General features: G+C 34.7%; 2 long non-coding RNA genes and 2 pseudogenes across 2 annotated transcripts; all 4 read right to left on the reverse strand.

Annotated features, from left to right (window-relative positions):
* Positions 1–225: 225 nt before the first annotated feature.
* LOC120217393 lies at positions 226–4,553 on the reverse strand (annotated as a pseudogene).
* Positions 4,554–4,827: 274 nt separating this feature from the next.
* LOC120217689 lies at positions 4,828–5,966 on the reverse strand. The gene is made up of 3 exons (XR_005525171.1): positions 5,653–5,966; positions 5,261–5,412; positions 4,828–5,132 (listed from the first exon to the last, which is right to left on the reverse strand). It is a non-coding gene; the product is annotated as an uncharacterized LOC120217689 (long non-coding RNA).
* Positions 5,967–7,725: 1,759 nt separating this feature from the next.
* Positions 7,726–9,208, reverse strand: LOC120217687 (annotated as a pseudogene).
* A 2,031-nt stretch (positions 9,209–11,239) lies between these two features.
* LOC120217688 lies at positions 11,240–12,011 on the reverse strand. The gene is made up of 3 exons (XR_005525170.1): positions 11,831–12,011; positions 11,635–11,760; positions 11,240–11,457 (listed from the first exon to the last, which is right to left on the reverse strand). It is a non-coding gene; the product is annotated as an uncharacterized LOC120217688 (long non-coding RNA).
* Between the last annotated feature and the right edge of the window lie 5,990 nt (positions 12,012–18,001).

Below are 18,001 nucleotides of genomic sequence, written 5' to 3' on the forward strand. Positions count from 1 at the left end.
TGGGGATTTCACCATCTTTGGGCACCAAAAGTGTATTGATGTACTGACTTGGCTGCACAAAGAATGAACTGCAATAAATGAGATTACCCTATCTCTTTCTGTTTTCCTTATATTATTGGTTGAAGGGGAGTACTCGTACTCGAGTCTTCTCCATGCCTGTACTTTGGTCATTAATTAAGGAAAATGTTTTCAATATAGTTATCAACTGTAACTAAATTCATTCACTCACAAGGTTTTTAAACAATTATGAGAATCTCCATATGTACGATTCAGAGCATCTGTAATAGCCGTAACAAAAGAAGACGCAGAGAAGCCACTGTCTCTCTATCATGAGAACCATTCAACAGAAGTACCTAATAGTGGAAGGAGCCAAATCAGTTTTATATCAAATAATGTCTTTGATGGCTCAATAGGTTGATACCTTAGGACAGGACCTAGAAGAAATTATTCCCCAATGCCGAGTAAGACCTAAAGATAAGTTAAACAGTATGACAAACGATATATAACAGTTCAAAAACAGATGGAAATATCTTGCATTAGATCAGAAATTTCTCAAGAAATAAAAGAATTACTTAATGTTTGCTAATAAAAACAGATAAAAGCAAAAGTTCAGGTGAAATATGCTTCAATTTTCTAACCTGCAACAAAAACGTTCAGTCAACATGGCACCTATCCATTGAAAAGTTGTTTTCATGACACCAAAAAAAATTTAGAAAGAAAAAGAGACAACATGTGGCAGCTGAACTACCATCATGTGGAACCTTTGAATCACATATTTTGTGTTGCACATCAAGAACTTATGTAAGTTCCAGGTGCTGTGTATGTCTTTCCAGATATAAAAGTGTAATGCATATTAAAAAGGTATGCGGATGTCCTTGTTAGATATTAAAAAGTTGAAGAGTGTTACCAATGATGGGCAAGGGAAGTGAAGAGAGAGCCCATAGCATAAACTATACAGTCCACATTGGACAACTGGTCCAGAACAGCTGGGTTGACAGTTGGAAAGACCTGGTCAAGTAGAATTTGCAGTCATGTTTTAAGAACACAAATTTGCAAGATTAACAGTGGATATTACAATCCATGCAACTTAAAAGTAGGGAACATTATGGTAGAGACATAAGAAGGGAAACAATGAAAAAATATATAATATCTTATTCCAAAATACAACAAAGCAAAAACTACAGAATCTATCATTACCTCGTGTAGTGAATTCGTACCTCACTTGACATGTAGAATACCCTTTTATTCGTGATGGAAGAGCTGGAACTGATGATCTACCTATATGTAAGAATGTAGCAATGATAAATCTGAAACTCAATCAGAAGCTCAATAGAAACTTATGCACTAACTTTTATTAGTGGAACATTGGTTTCAGTTTAAAATGATGCATTCAAGCATGAACTAACAAGTGTAAATTTAACATCATTAGTAGAATTTTCGTCATTCAGAAAACCAACTAACGGTCATTTCAAGGAATATTGGTGCCATGGATGGATTTTAAAACTCCAAAATCGAAGTCTTCTTAGTGTGACATCTCGATTTCAACTCCCACATAAAAAAAATTCAGGAACACCAAACGATAGGAAATAAGGGGGTGCAATTCAGGAAAAAATAAGGCTAGAACAAAAAAAAAAAGAGTAAACAGAACAATGAAATTATAAATTCAGAACAGGCAGCATTCTGGTTTCATTTAAATATCAGATGCAGAGCAACATTAAGAACTCCAGACTTCCCATATTCTCATTCCCACACCATCCCACAAAGTCCAAAGCAAAACAAAAACATGTTTAGCACTAGGTCAAGAAGTTTTCACTTTTCAACCATTATAACTTAGCATCTTTGAGATTTAAAATCAAAGAGAATGCGAGAATCAAGGCATCGCAGTGATCAACACACTTATTATGATATCTTATTCCTGAAAGTTGAATTTGGAATGCAGCAATTAGTCGACATTTATATGATAGGCTTTTCATCATGAATTAAACTTGACAAACCTTATACAGGTCCTTTGACATTGGTTGGATGGGAAATTTCATTGTCCTCGTATAACTGTCCCATCTGTTAAGACATCCTAAAAGTGAGCCTGTCGTTGGGTTGAAATGACTGGGAGGACCAAACTTTCTGCTGGATATCTGAAACCCGTGAAAACAAAAAAAATTGCAGCATCTAATGACTGAAAAATATACTGCTCCTGCAAAGAAAAAATTCCCGATGCTGCAATCCAGCGGAGAATAAGTCACTAAGATTGTAATAATGTCTTCGAATACTAGTTACATATTCACGAACTAGTACTCTGATACAAATCTACACTACCATGCCAAGATGAAACAACAAAGCAAATGCTAGTTTACATATTCACGAGAACTAGTACTCTTAAGACGAATTACACTCAACAAACAGCAAAGCAAAAAAGAAAGAGCCAGCTGGAACGAAAGGAAAACAGTCAACACAGAAACAAATAAAAAGTAGTACTTAAATGCATTGTTAATCAAATTGAAACAAATGACAAGAATCATTGAAACAAGTTTCTATATCAGTTACAAGTTACAACATCAGGCCTAATAATACCAAACGCTCAGCAGAGCATGAAAACTTAAGGCATGGAAATTCAAGAAGGGGCAATTAGAATTTCAATGTACTGAAATGGAAACCTTGACAAGGTATAAATATAACAAAACAAAGTACCTTCCATTACTGAAACAGAATGATTCAATAGGCCTTCTCAGAATCTGTATACAAGGATATCATAGATTAATCTCCATTCCAATCATCTTTTCAACCAAGGAGTGATGAAACATTGGAGATGCAGCAGATTACAGAAGACAAATAGTGTTAACAGTTAAGTATTATTTGATACGGATGATGTCCTTTAGATGTGTCAAAGACAGCAAAATAAAGCATGTATGTTTGATAAAAAAGAATAATAGATAAAATGCTATGAAATCTGGTATAGAAAATGATATATAAGACTTAACCTCGTTAACAGTTAAGTATTATTTGATACGGATGATGTCCTTTAGATGTGTCAAAGACAGCAAAATAAAGCATGTATGTTTGATAAAAAAGAATAATAGATAAAATGCTATGAAATCTGGTATAGAAAATGATAATATAAGACTTAACCTCGTTCTGAAAGTAAGCCAGAAAAGCTCGAATTGTTTCCCTGTATGGTTTTGATACACCTTCCCATAGTGAATGTTCTTCTTCCAATATTTTATACCTGTCAAATTCTCAACTCAGCACACTATTACTCAATACTCCCACCATATTTACCACCTAGCAAGTAAATGAAAAAAATTCAGAAGACAAACATCCGAAGCAATAGGAGTTAAAAGCGGATAATACTCGTAATCAACAAATTTATTCAAGTACATAATAATATATATATTAATAAGTAAAAAGAAATCCAAATAAGATAAAAAATAGTAACAGAATTGTCAAATTTGTAATAAGTTTCCATGTCTAGGTTTAGAATGAAGTTTAAAAGACATAGTTAACAAAGAATGTTCTATCCGAATCTTCTTCCAATTCTTAAGTGGCTGTGCCTGCAAGTGCATTTATCAATAAAACGGAGTATATGGAAAATGGCACAATCGAAAAAGAAAAGCAGCAATCAAATTATCAAAACTTGCTTAACAAGAGGGGGAAAATCTAAATGACTAATCAATAGTGTTAAAATGAAAGTAGTACAGAAAAATTATCAGAGGGAAACACTACCATTCCGACTTGGCTTGTTGCTGATTAATAGGCAAACGATAACCAAGCAATCTTCGGACAGCCAGAGCTTCAGAAGTGCTTTCATCAGCCAATCTCAAACATCTTGACCTTATGTCCCCAACAGCAGGACCACCTAAACAATATCAAGAATAACGTACTGAATTTAAAATAAAATTTTATATATTTTAGCTGTAACATTAATTCAGCAACACTCTTTTATCTCAAGTCAAAGAAATTTTCAAATCATGGTGTAAGAACCAAACACAGTCTAATTAAAACAAGGCCATCTGATTAAACAATTCAAGTACAGGCAAAATTCTTTCATGTCAATACAACTTCAACAACTAATGTTTCCTATGTCAACTGAGAATTGTTTTCTGAAAATATCTAAATTAACGCTATAAGTGTTATGCTTTAAAAATGGGTAAAAAAATTACCAAGAACTCGAACAATCTCAGCAGTACTTCCTCCTCCATCATCAGAAACAGGAAGAACATGAGCAACTCGAACTGTTAACTTCTTAAGCTCTTCCACAACGCCATTAAACGCCGTCCCACCTAAAACCACCATAGAAGAAAAACCTCCCCGTATGACTTTTTTAATTAAATTTAAAATGTTTATTAATCAAAACGCGGAGAAAAGGGTACCTGAGAAGACGATCAAGGAGGGCTGCGTAGGTCGAGGATTAGAGGAGCAATGGCAATGGGCAGCCATGGATTTACAGGGCAAATGGATGGGTAATTTTGGGATTTTGAGAAGGAAAAGAGGAAGAGAGGGATTACAGAAAAAGGGTCCTAGCAAACTACAGGGGTCAGCCATTTTCCCGCAGTTTCCAACATTTTGTGTTCTGTAAATAACGCTTTTTTAATATTTAATCTTTTTCCTATTTTTTGTGAACAAAAAAGGGTGTATAAAATAAAAATGTTTTCTTTTTAACAAAAAAGGGTGTGTAAAATAAAAATGTTTTCTTTTTATAATCTTCGAGCTTCTGTGGACCGTTCATGGAGTTTGGTAGGTACATGATTAGATCAGGAGACCACCAATGGGTTTTTTCATGTTGATTAATGTTTGTTTATAATTAATACTAACATTACTTGATTAATTAATACAAGCAAATGCTGCAATTTAGAGGGAAAACAATTTTCCATCAAGCTTACTCACTGCCTAATTCTCTCCATTGAAATTCTAGTCTCGTGAATTGATAACCTTTGTCTGTGTTTGTTCTCAAAACCATTTTAGTTTTATCTAAATAATCTCCCAATCCGATTCACAAAATCCCATCTCTTGTGATTATGACTTGGTGGTATCATTGAATAGTTCAAGGCTGTTTCTTTTCTCCTTGCTAGATCCTGGATGCTGTTCATTGTATGGCTTCGGTAACCTCGACTCGAAGAAAACGCATCCCGAAACTTCATCTGTTCCAGAAAACATGATGAAATGTTAGATTCAACGGAGCATCTTGATACGGATGTTCATGCCGAGCTAAACATTAGAGAGCAGCCTGAATTTACTGAAAGTTCTAAGGAGGGTAAGAGTATCCTACCTTGAATGATTGGCGTTCTCGTAATTCATTAGAAAGAGAACGGAGCTCACTACCGTCAACTAATGCAACTTTCTTCAAGCTTTAGTTTATTAAAAATGGAACTGGAACAGCTTCTAGTTCCAATTTCAGAACAGATTTATTGCTAGCCTCTTCTGCAACAAAACCATTTAATATCGTTACAATGGTACAAAGAATCACTTTAACAAAACATGGTGGTTTTCTTCCTTTGGTTCCAGAACAGAATGCAACAGATTAGTTTAATCTAACCTTGAGTCTTAGATAATGACTGCTTCCAGAATATATGGGAATGAACAAAGGGCATGCGGGAGATACTATATATATATATAAACCCAACCTTACCAACAGAAAAGATCGACAGATATAATACATACCCTTTGATTCTAATAAGGCATCATCTAGAGTAGTATCAATTTTCTGAGCTTCATTCTCGCAGGCTTAAGCCAAGGCACACTCATTCTCTGAAGATAAACCCAAATGTGTATCCTCAACATATTCAACAGAAGAGGCATGGATCAGTTCTTAATGCGTTCTTTATCAACACTTGTGTTCCAATCTTCATTGGCTACATCAGCATTTTGCACCAGAGACGAGTTAAGTTCTTCCTTCAAATTGGTAGGAGATGAAGGGAGCACTTCTTGCATTAGTTCTGTACAGAATTGTTTAACATTAGCCCACCGTCTGCAACTGGTCTACAACGTATTGAAATGTTTCCTAACATTATGAGATATTAGCAACATTGATGCCAAGCTTTATTAAAGTGTATCAAAGCAGAAAAGGTATCGGTACTTAACTTTATGAGAACAAAAGAATGTATGCAAACCAATACTGGCAGACCATATCATCCATCTCCAAGCACATGGTTCAAACTTCTGATAAATGTTGCCAACCCAAGCTATTCCTTTAGATTTGCCATCCATATTGAGCTCAAACATGGATGTGTTAGTTCACTTTTTCGGACACAGAACCGGGTTTAATGCACCAGGGAGTATATAAACTGCAAAACGCCGTGGTTTAAGAATTATGTTGGGGAAATTCTCCATCCAAGTACAAAGAAGACACATTACATCAAGTAGAATAAACTTTATTTCCCAGACAGAGATGAGGGAACATCATCTTTCCAGCAATGCTCATGATCTTAGTTCAAATCCAGGAAAGGAATAAGGTTTCAGGAAAAACAGATGGAGAAGTCTCTGAAATTGCGGTGTAGCAATTGAAAGCACCCGGAAATCTTTGTTTTGAGTTGCAACATCTAGAACTGAATCAAATTAAATGGTCGCAAGAGTTTTGAAATTTTTGAAGCTGGTATAAGAAAACAAATATTAAGATGGATAGTAAGAAACAATAAGGATTAGACTAGTCCCTTTTCACATGCTATTAATTCTTTTATTCACAATGTAAAGTATCTCAAATAGGTAAAGGTTTGTTCAACAGTCAAATACAGAGGAACTGCTTCAAGGATTTTGAAGAACTCAAGAGGATGAGTGAACCCAACTGATCAAAATTTTATACAAGCTACAATGAAGACAGAATTTGTTAAAAACCATTTAAGTGCCAATCTCAATTTAACCATCGGAGCTTCAAATTTTAACCCCACAAAAATAAATAAACTTGAGCCAAAGAAGAATAATTTCATAATCTAAAAAGAGAAACAAAAAAAATCATATAATCATCATGCAGAAGCAGAAAATTTTAAAGAAATAAGAAAACCCAAATGCTCAACAAGTAGAAAGGTTATTATTAGTAAACTGTTAAGTTATTAGCAGAATAAAAAAAAAGTTAGATGAACAATTCAGGAAGCTCTGAAACTTGCTAATGCATACTGGGCACAAACTTGAGAATGATCTAAAAAGAAAACTAAATTATGAAAGAAAAAAAAGAGAGGGAATCCAACCTTTTTAACACACTTACAGGTTTTTCTTTAAGCGTCGAAAGCCATGACAAGATTGACGAGAGAAGATCCTGAATTAAACCTGATCAGTCGGCCCCGGTTAAAATCCAATTCACTACTTTTTTTCATTTGTTTATTGTTGAATTCATCAATTAATATTTAATGCACTGGTTTTACCATTTAGACGTATAAATTAATTCATCAGATATGTATTAAGGATGATTAAAAATATTGAATATTACTTGACGGGTACTTAAATGAAAATTATATATTCAATTGTCAATTGGTAGGATGAGATAAAATACTGAATTAAGAGAATTATCCTTATAATGAATTTTAATTATCTTTTATATAATTTTTAGTATTCAATCTACTGATTAACTAATTTAAATTAAGTAGTATAAAGGTTCATTATAAGAACAATTTTCTTAATTCAATTCATTTCGTTCACAGCATCAAAATTCAAATTATGACTCTATCTAAAAAACCAAATGTCTTAACTTGGATTTTTTTAATTGTTCACGGAAGTGTTTTTACAAAGATAAAAAAGAACATTTTAGAAAGTGAAGCTTTTAGAGGTTGTGGTGAGGAGCAATGAGTTGATAGTAGAAGAATGAACACCCCCAGCACCACCATTAGCCCTTCGAGTAATAATTTCCATATTCTTATCAAGACTTTGCTTCACCAAACTCATCATTTTCTTCCCTTCTTGACCCTCCTTTGTATGCAATGGTGAACCCATTGCCACCCTTCCTGTTTGTGGTCCAGAATGAGGTCCCATCTTCGCTTGCCGTTCGTCTTTAAACCACTGCAACAATTTCATTCCTCTCTTTGTGCTAAACGCTCCTCAGTGAGGACACTTCGATAAGCACCGGAACGATACCGGCGTTCGACATTTTGTCCCTCTGAGTAGAGCTCTGATGAGCTAAAATCATTAGTATATAGGCCGATGATTCTTGGCATTTGGGTTTATCTTCCCATGTTAGGATCTCGATCAAGCTCTCTGGTACCATTGAACTATCTTCCATTGCCCTTTTCCCGATCAAAGTCACCACCAAATGACCTAATGCCGCTAGTGTTTTCTCCGAAAGATCGTTGCATGAAGACAGCTTCAAGAGCGTGTGGACGACTCCATTAGATCCAAAAGTCCAGCATTTTCTAAAACTGCAGATAGGTTATATAACACCTAGACAAAGTTCCATGGTTTCAAAGCTAGAAGGTGACTCGAGAATGGCGATGAGAAATTGGAGGATCTCAGGCTTGTTGAGAGAAAAACGGGTATTGATGTAGAAGATAATGATGATAACAGTTCTGCAAATCATGCCTTGTTTGTTCATCCACAACGTTAATGTCTTTCGGTAACTTTGATAATATTCCAGCCTCTAGCATTAAAGCCTCGTTGCTGGAAAAGAAGAGAGAGAGAAAGATTAATTACAGAATTATGAAATATATGATTAACATGTGACCCATGAACAAATATGTAGTGGAAAACTTACGTAAAAGTTTCATTAGCAAGCTCGATCAACGCCTTGATGGGGCCCGATTGCGGCCGACCACCTCAGTAGCCACCATGGAAACAAGCATATTTATAACTCCAAGCTCTGCCATCAGCTTACTTGCCATATCGTCTTCTCTAACGAGTTTCTCGATCGCTATAGCAGCCATCTCTTTCTCTTCCCAGCTCCCAAAGTTAAGCCTCTTCACTGTTTTTTGCAACACTGCGGAACCATCGAGATCGGTTTCTTTTTCCTTAACTAGCTGACGATCTTCCGCTTTATCATTGTTGTTCTTCGTTCTTAACTTGTTTGAGTGCTCAGAGGACGATGAACAGGATCGTTTTTCTTGCTGCTTTGGATTGCATATACCTATGGGTTCTAGTAAAGAACTTGAGTTTTCTATAAGAAAGTAACCAATTAGAACATGAAGAAGTAGACATAATTGAGTCTGAGAAGAGACAAATCACAAATGATGAACTGCTTTTACGGGTTCATTGAGAAACTTTAAGAGAAGAGGATATATAAGGGTGGCTAAGAGACACGACAGGACATGTCATGGAAACAGTGTTGTCTCTTAAATTAAAAATAAATAATGACAATGATAACATTAGTGATCAAATAATGATAATAACGGCGGTGATCAGTAAAGAAGGTGATAGTCAAATTTAGTGATAAAATTGATATTTTAATCTTTAGTTTAGTGGTCAAAATGATATTACATCTAAAGTTTATGATCAAAATAGTATTATATCTAAATATCAAGAGTCTACATGTCATGTCATTAAATTAACAACATTAACTACTCGATAGTCAAAATATAACAATCAACCATGTAAATGATGAAAACTTGATAAAATGATAATATAATTAATTAAAACTTTAAGTTTTTTAAATTTAATAAGTAAAATTGTAATGTAAAAGAAAAGTGATAAGTCGATAGTTTATCCTTAAATATTTAATAAATATAATAGCACAAAAACGGCAACAAATTGTTGAAGATTGTGGGCACAAACGTCTCTTAGTGCACCACTTAATCAGGCTAATCTCCAAATTTGACATGCTCCATCCATTACTTAACAAATCTCTCAAAGCTTTACCAGAAAATAAGAAGCAAAATGAAAAAGATTGGTCGAATGGCTTAATGGGTTGCCAACAAAATTCCATGTCAGAATCCACTTAGAAATCTCCTATCCCAATCTGTTCAACCACATATATGGAATTTTCTCGCATGCCAAACAGGAACCTTCCAACCATCTCCCTGTATGGCCAAATTAGTATCATTTTTCACTTCATCTGCAAATCTTCACCCCCAAGAACATAGGTGTGGATTTCCACATGGTAAAATTAGCTACTGATATTAATGTGCATCATATTCCCACCCACTGAACTTGATATATTCAACAGCATCAGCATTAGCAAAGAGGATAGATATGTTATTGTTGGATGATAATGTCATCCCCAGGTAATTGAGTGGTGCATTGGCAAATCGAAAAATGCAAAAGCCACTTCTTTTAAAGACCCTTTTTGCAAGACTTTGAGGCGGCAAAGACTTTAAATGTTTTTCCAAGTCTTGTTTGACCGACTCTTGCTTTTTCTGCCCTCCAAATTGAATATTCTTTGTGAAGCAGCTCTGAATAGGGTTGTAAATGAGACGAGACAGATCGAGCTACTCGATATTCGACTCGAAAAGCTCGTGAGCAGCTCAGAAAATGTTATATTATAATTTTAGATTTTTTAAAATTACATTATTAAAAATACACTATTGATAATTATAAAATTTTAAAAATATATTAAAAATTCTATAATACAACAACCTCAAATTTTAATTAATGTCCTTGCAATAAACCCTAAACCCTAAACTATAAATCCTAAACCTTAAACTATAAGCCATAAACCCTAAATTATACTTACCTCATAAATCGATACCAAGTCGATTAATTAATGTCTTTACAATAAATCTTAAACTCTAAACCATAAACCATAAACTATAAACATTAAACCCTAAAATCTAAATCTGATTATGTGATAGGGGTTAAGTTATGCACATGAAGGTAACATACAAATTATGCAAAATAATGTTATGTGACTCCTAAATAAATCAATCGCATACTTATACATAAACATATCAACATGCAAAAAAAAATATACACAACTAATTAAAGAATATAATCCTAAACAGGGACTAAATTAAGAGAAATCTAAATGTGAGGACTAATTTAAGCTAAATATACTAACTTTAGAATGATAATTAAATTCACGTAAATGTAAAATTAAACTTACAAAATTGGAATTAAATCAATGACTTAAATACAAAATACGTATAAATTATAGGGTCTTATAAACTATAGAATTAGTGGATAAAAATAAATGCCAAGACAGAATTGTTCGAGTGTTTTGGTTATGGAGTACCTTAGTCATTAGGAGTACCTTAGTCATTAGTACTAAAGTTTCAAATATAAATACATATGATACGAGACCACCACATTGGGGTTTGGAGAAAGGTAGAAGATAGTGGACTAGCTTCCACAGGGAACTCAAGGAAATAGAAGTGGGGTTTTTCTAGTTCTAGGACTGGTTCTCCTCATAAGAAACTGACTTAATAGAACTAACTCAGTGCATGACCATATGAGTCAGTTCCCATTAGAAATGGTAAGAAATTGGTTTGATAAGAATAGGATTATGGTTGTAGGCAAACATACCACGTCAAAGATTCCTTGGGAAGACAAGCCTTGGATGTCTATGGGGATTTCACCATCTTTGGGCACCAAAAGTGTATTGATGTACTGACTTGGCTGCACAAAGAATGAACTGCAGTAAATGAGATTACCCTATCTTCTTTCTGTTTTCCTTATATTATTGGTTGAAGGGAGTACTCGTACTCGAGTCTTCTCCATGCCTGTACTTTGGTCATTAATTAAGGAAAATGTTTTCGATATAATTATCAACTGTAACTAAATTCATTCACTCACAAGGTTTCTTAAACAATTATGAGAATCTCCATATGTACGATTCAGAGCATCTGTAATAGCCGTAACAAAAGAAGACGCAGAGAAGCCACTTGTCTCTCTATCATGAGAACCAATCAACAGAAGTACCTAATAGTGGAAGGAGACAAATCAGTTTTGTATATCAAATAATGTCTTTGATGGTTCAATAGGTTGATACCTTAGGACAGGACCTAGAAGAAATTATCTCCCCAATGCCGAGTAAGACCTAAAGATAAGTTAAACAGTATGACAAACGATATATTAACAGTTCAAAAACAGATGGAAATATCTTGCATTAGATCAGATATTTCTCAAGATATAAAAGAATTACTGAATGTTTGCTAATAAAACAGATAAAAGCAAAAATTGAGGTGAAATATGTTTGCTAAGTTACACGTGCTGTGTATGTCTTTCCAGATGATCTTGAGGTGGTATCCCTTGATCTTGATGATGATGATGTTGAATTATTGATGTTGGAGGCTTCAATGAAGCTTGTTTAGCAGTCTCCGATGAACAGGGTGTTGAAGAGGGTGAAGAGCACGGGGAAGAGGGTGAAGTTCTGGCAGTATATCCCACATACAACATGTGGCCTTATATCCCACATCTTTAAGATAGAAGCAAGTGCTCCACAAGTGATTTATAAATTAAAGCTCAAACTTAATGGTTTAATTTACGTAGTCACGTGGTGAGCACTTGAGTTTGTATCAAGCTTAAATTGAGTTTGAATTGAGCTTGAATTGAGCTCTTGAATTTTTTTTGAGTTTGAGGAGTTTTAATATTATATTTCGAGTCAAGTTTGAAAATTTTAGGCTCGCGAGTTTTTGAGTTGAGTCGAGTTTACATTTAAAACTTTTGAGTTCGAGTTGAAGTCGGCAATACTCGAGCTTGACTTGGCTGTTTACACCCCTAGCTCTGAAATGTGGAGAGATTGGACCAACAAGGACATTAATGAAAGCTATGAAGGTGTTTTCACATCAACACATTGAATTATGTTAAAATGATATTTTTGTTAATAAATTTTCATGATGATCGTTTTGTAATAATTATCATAATATTATAATAATTGTAATACATTAATAATTTTAATGATCAGTTTGTAATGTCATGATGACCATTTTATAATAGTTTAATAAATTTAATGATCATTTTATATTTTGAAAGTTAAATGACCAAAAAGATCATTTGGACATTATTTAGTGACCTCTAATATATTTCACATTTTTTAAAGAATGTGTTTGATTCAAAATATTACGTACTTTGAATAAAAATAAATAAAATAATAAGCACGACCTAACTCATTAATAGTTGATCTATTAGATATTTAAAAAAGAATAAGATATACAAATAGTCACTAAATTATGCTAAAATAGTCTTTTGATCACTAAAGTTTCTGAAGATTACTAAAATTATTGAACTATTACAAAATAGTCCTTAAATTATCAACATTTATCATTATTTTATAACATGCAATAACTATTTGACATCAATTTAATAAGTTTAATCATCATTTTATAAAACTTTAGTAAGCGAAAAAAATTATTTCAACAAAATTTAGCGACTACTTATATGATTTACTGTTAAGAAAAATTTAAAGCAAAATAGACAAAAATTTATAATAAGTTTAAAAAATATTAAATTTATACATAAATATAACATACAAATTATTTCCAAAATAATAGGGTTGGACTTACTTGCTCCCGACTTAATGCATTTGGACCCTTTAGGCCTTCTTTAATGCTGGGCCGTTACGACATTGGGCATTGAATATCTTTGGGGAAGATGATATGATTTTATTATGGCGATGGTTCTGATGAAGCTAGCTTACCCTTATTCCGATATATAATGGGGTAAGGGGAGGTAGGATAATAGGTTGCTCCCAACACCAGGTTGAGAGAAACTTCCGTAGGAGACCTCCGAATTATAAAATACCTTCCGTGGGACTCGATCCCAAGACCCCAAGATTAAAAACCTTACGCTCTACTAACTGTGCTGGATGGTCATTTCAATGATTCTCATTTGCTTATATTTGTTGCATGTTCCTTACAGGTTGTAATTAGGTATGAATATTTAGCGTTTATCGATGTATTTAGAATTCGTTAGTATTTATATTTTGTTTGAAGTTTTTAAAAAGATTTTTAATATTTTTTCTTATATAGTCTTTATATAATTTTAACTGGGTAATTTTTATGCTAATATTTATATAAAATATTCTAATTATATATTTCATTTGCAATTATTATTAAATTTCATGATAATTTTAAATATTTCATATCTTCTAATAAAACCAAATGTTTCTATTTGTATAAGAAAACAAATATTATACAGTGTATTTAGTTCATCACTTATTGCTCTCAGCGAATCTCTCCATCGAAGCCAATATTCTACGTAATTATTTAGGACAAAATACACAAATGGTCTCGTGGTATAAGACGTTATTTTTTTTGGATAATCAAATTGTATATCATCCAAAGAAAGCAGCAAGTTGGTACAAAGTACATAAAACCATCTAGAATAGGCCCCAATCAATACATAACTGTCTATTAACACTATCTAGCCTATTCATGTAATGTCTATGTAACTTGATTCTAACAACCTCTTTAATGGTAGTTACAATAGTATCTATCGAACACATCACACCTCTAAAACATCTGCGATTGCGCTCCTCCCAAATGAAGTAAACAAAACCAGTTTATGAGAGTTTAAGAATGTGCACTAACAGGATTTGCCTTTCAGATTCCTGACCAGCCAGTCAAGCATATGATCTCAACTAGGCCACTGAATTTACAGCCCACAGAGCTGAATTATAGCGTTCCAAACCCCCTAGAAAAAAGACAGTCCATGCATAAATGATTCCTGATTCCAGATCAGTGCCACAAAGTCCACAACTTGCACCAGTCACCATAGCAAACCTACAAAGTCTCTCCCTGGTAGGTAATCTATCAAGGATGGCCATCCACGCAATCAAGGAAAATTTAAGGATGAGCAGGAAACCAAACAACTTTATGCCAAGCAATTTTGCTCTTCCTACTCTGAATTCTGTTCCAAATCCAATTCCCCCTAATTTGTGACCAGCTACCTAAAGCATCAAATAAACCTCTGGCTTCCTCTCACAGATTAATCAACTTTCTAAGAATCCAACTAAAGTGGGATTTATTTTCAACATTCCAGTAATCATCAAGTTTAAAGCAATATGCCTTAATCCATGCAATCCATAATGATCCCTCACCAACCAGAATATTTCTAACAAGCATGAAACAACAAGTTTTATTCCAACCAATCAAACTTTTTAGCCCTAAGCCACCTTCAGATTTGATAGAACAAATCTGGCACCAGCTGACTCTTGCACCACGAATAGGGGAGTCATTACCCTTCCAAAAATACCTCATGGACATCCTCTCAATGTCTTGAATCACACCCTTAGGCAGAACCAACTGCCTACTCCAGTAATTAAAGATACTAAAGAGGACAACTTTAATAAGTCGGAGTCTCCCCCAAAAGCTCAATTTCCTACTCGACCACATCCTCAATTTATCCTTAATTTTCTCCAGCAAAGTAGTGCAGTCATTCCTTGAGAGCTTACGAGTCACAAAAGGAACTCCCAAATACCTGACAGGAATATTACAAGATCTAAACCCTGTGACTGGTTGAATCTGCTCTAAATCACCTCTATTAACCCCACATGCAAAGAGTTCAGTTTTCAGGGCATTTAATTTGAGCCCAGACAGATGATAAAATTTTTCTAAGATGCTTTTAACTCCTAACACTGATTCCATAGACCCATGACAAAATAGCAGCAGATCATCAGCGAAACAGAGATGTGTGAGAGAAATTCTCTTACATTTTGGATGTAATATGAAAATCCCATTCCTAGCAGCAACATCAAGCAATCTGGAGAGAACATTCATAGCAATTACAAATAGGTATGGGGACAATGGGTCCCCCTGTCTGACACCTCTAGCACCCCTAAAATACCCCACAAGACTGCCATTCAGAGCAATTGAGTACCTAGGGGTAGTCACACAAGTCTCAATCCATCCACAGAATCTTGCAGGGAACCCCATAGCTCTAAAAACATTCAATAAGAACTTCCAGCTAATAGAGTCGAAGGCTTTCTACAAATAATCTTTATAGCACATCTAGAAGAAAGATTTCTTCTATAATAGCCCTTAACTATTTCTGGGCTAAAAGAGTATTGTCAGTGATGCTTATACCCTTGACAAATGCTGATTGACTAGCAGAGATCATTTCAGGGAAGAACTGAGTAATTCTAGTGACCAATATCCTAGTAATAGTTTTATATACCACTGAGCAACAAGAAATGGGTCTAAATTCCCTAGCCATACAAGCATTCAAGGACTTAGGCACTAAAACTAATGTAGTGGCATTAAAGGTAGGTAAAAGATAGGAGGACTGGAAAAAATACCTCACACATTGAGGAAATCAGTATGAACAATCCCCCAAGCCACCTTGAAGAACCAGGATGTGAACCCATCAAGTCCTGGGTTCTTGTCTTTATCTTGTCTAAAAATGGCCTCTTTAATTTCACTATCTGAAACCACTCTCTCCAGAACCCTCTCTGCACCAGCAGGCAGAATATAGCTCAAGAATTCCTTCAAACACTCAGGAGAACACTCTTGAACCATAGGGTCAGTAGTACCAATTAAATTTCTAAAGAAGTCCACTAATTCAGCAGCCATACCATCAAATGTTTCATGGCATTGTCCATCTTCACTCTTAATAACTCTAATAGTGTTCTTTTTATGGAGAGCAACCTTTTGATGAAAAAATTTAGTACTCAAATCTCCCTCCTACAACCAGTGAATCTTTGCTTTCTGCCTGTAAAACTCAAGCTCAACCACTTCAAGATCCACTAAGTCAGCATGGACCTTATTTTCCTCTTCCACCCCAAAATGGCTAGCACCAGATATGATAGAGAGTTGAACAGACTCCAGTTCTGCCCTCTTGGCAATTACCCTAGATATATCAGAGAAATGATTTTTGTTTAATTCAGAACAAGCTTCAGTCTTTTCATTTTGTTAAATAGGACCTGCATTGCATTGCCCTCACAGTGCATTGACCAGATTCCCTCACACTGCTCAAGAAGTTTTCATTTGTAGTCCAGCATTGAAAAATTTGAAAGGCTTAGGTCTATGGACTTGAGCCTCTTTCTGAGTCCAAATTAACCCAAGGCAATGGTCAGAAGCCCCAGGGGCCTTGAACTCAACATAAGAATATGGAAAATCCAGCAGCCACTGGGAATTGGTGAGGATCCTATCCAACTTCCTAGCCAAATAAGTCTCATCCTGTTTGTTAGACCAGGTAAAGAGAGGCCCTGTAAAAGGATGATCCTGCACATCCAGATCCTCCAGGCAGTCCTTGAACTCTTCCATATCAGTTGAAGAGTGTGAACCCAAATCAAAGTCAGAACTATCTTGGGCATCAGCAATAACATTGAAATCACCACCCAACACCCATGAATAATGGCTAATCTCACTCTCCAGACTCCTTAGATAATCCCAAAGTCCTCTTCTAGACTGACTGCTATTACTACCATAAATAGCAGTAATAACAACTCTGTGACCAGAAATATCACCTCTAATAGACAGAGCTTGATCACAACCACCAATCACAGAAAATGACAACCTCTTATGTCATAAAATCCAAATTCTACCACCTTCAATATACTGATAGTTAGCCTCAAAGTTCCATTCATCAACAAAAGCATCAACCACATTGGAGACATTAGAGCTCCTAACTCTAGTTTCCATGAAACACATGATACCCACACTAAGATTCTCTAGTCTTTTAAAAATTTTGCCTCGTTTGAGCACATTATTTATGCCCCTCACATTCCAGAAACAAATAATCATCTAACTAATGATGGGGGAACCTCCATTACCAACTCCAGAACTTGTCACACTACTCTTAGCCTTCTCAACCATATCCTTTTTCTTAGTTCTAATCTCATTTAGTAGCACTGCAACACCCATAGTAGCATCCCGAGGCTTCCGGGTGTCGCAGCCTCCACCACCTACTAATTGATCCAATTTACTAGAAGAACCCACATTATCCTTTTTCCTCCCTTTAGCTTTCTTTTTCTGTAAAATGGATTCTTGCATAGAAGGATAGTCTCCACCAATATGAGAATTATCCTGGCCAACATAAGACGTTATTTTGTTGAGTCCATTGATTATTAAAAATTATAAAATCATCCATTAACTATAGAGCGTTAGTTTGTTGAGTCTTCAGACTATTAAAAGTTATAAATTAATCATTCGACTATTAAAAGTTATAAATTAGTGCCAGTAGACATCATTAAAATATAATTTTATTATATCTCAATCAAAGT

Source organism: Hibiscus syriacus, unplaced genomic scaffold (genome assembly GCF_006381635.1).
Source record: "Hibiscus syriacus cultivar Baekdansim isolate YM2019G1 unplaced genomic scaffold, ASM638163v2 tig00110187_pilon, whole genome shotgun sequence".
Lineage (NCBI taxonomy): Eukaryota > Viridiplantae > Streptophyta > Magnoliopsida > Malvales > Malvaceae > Hibiscus > Hibiscus syriacus.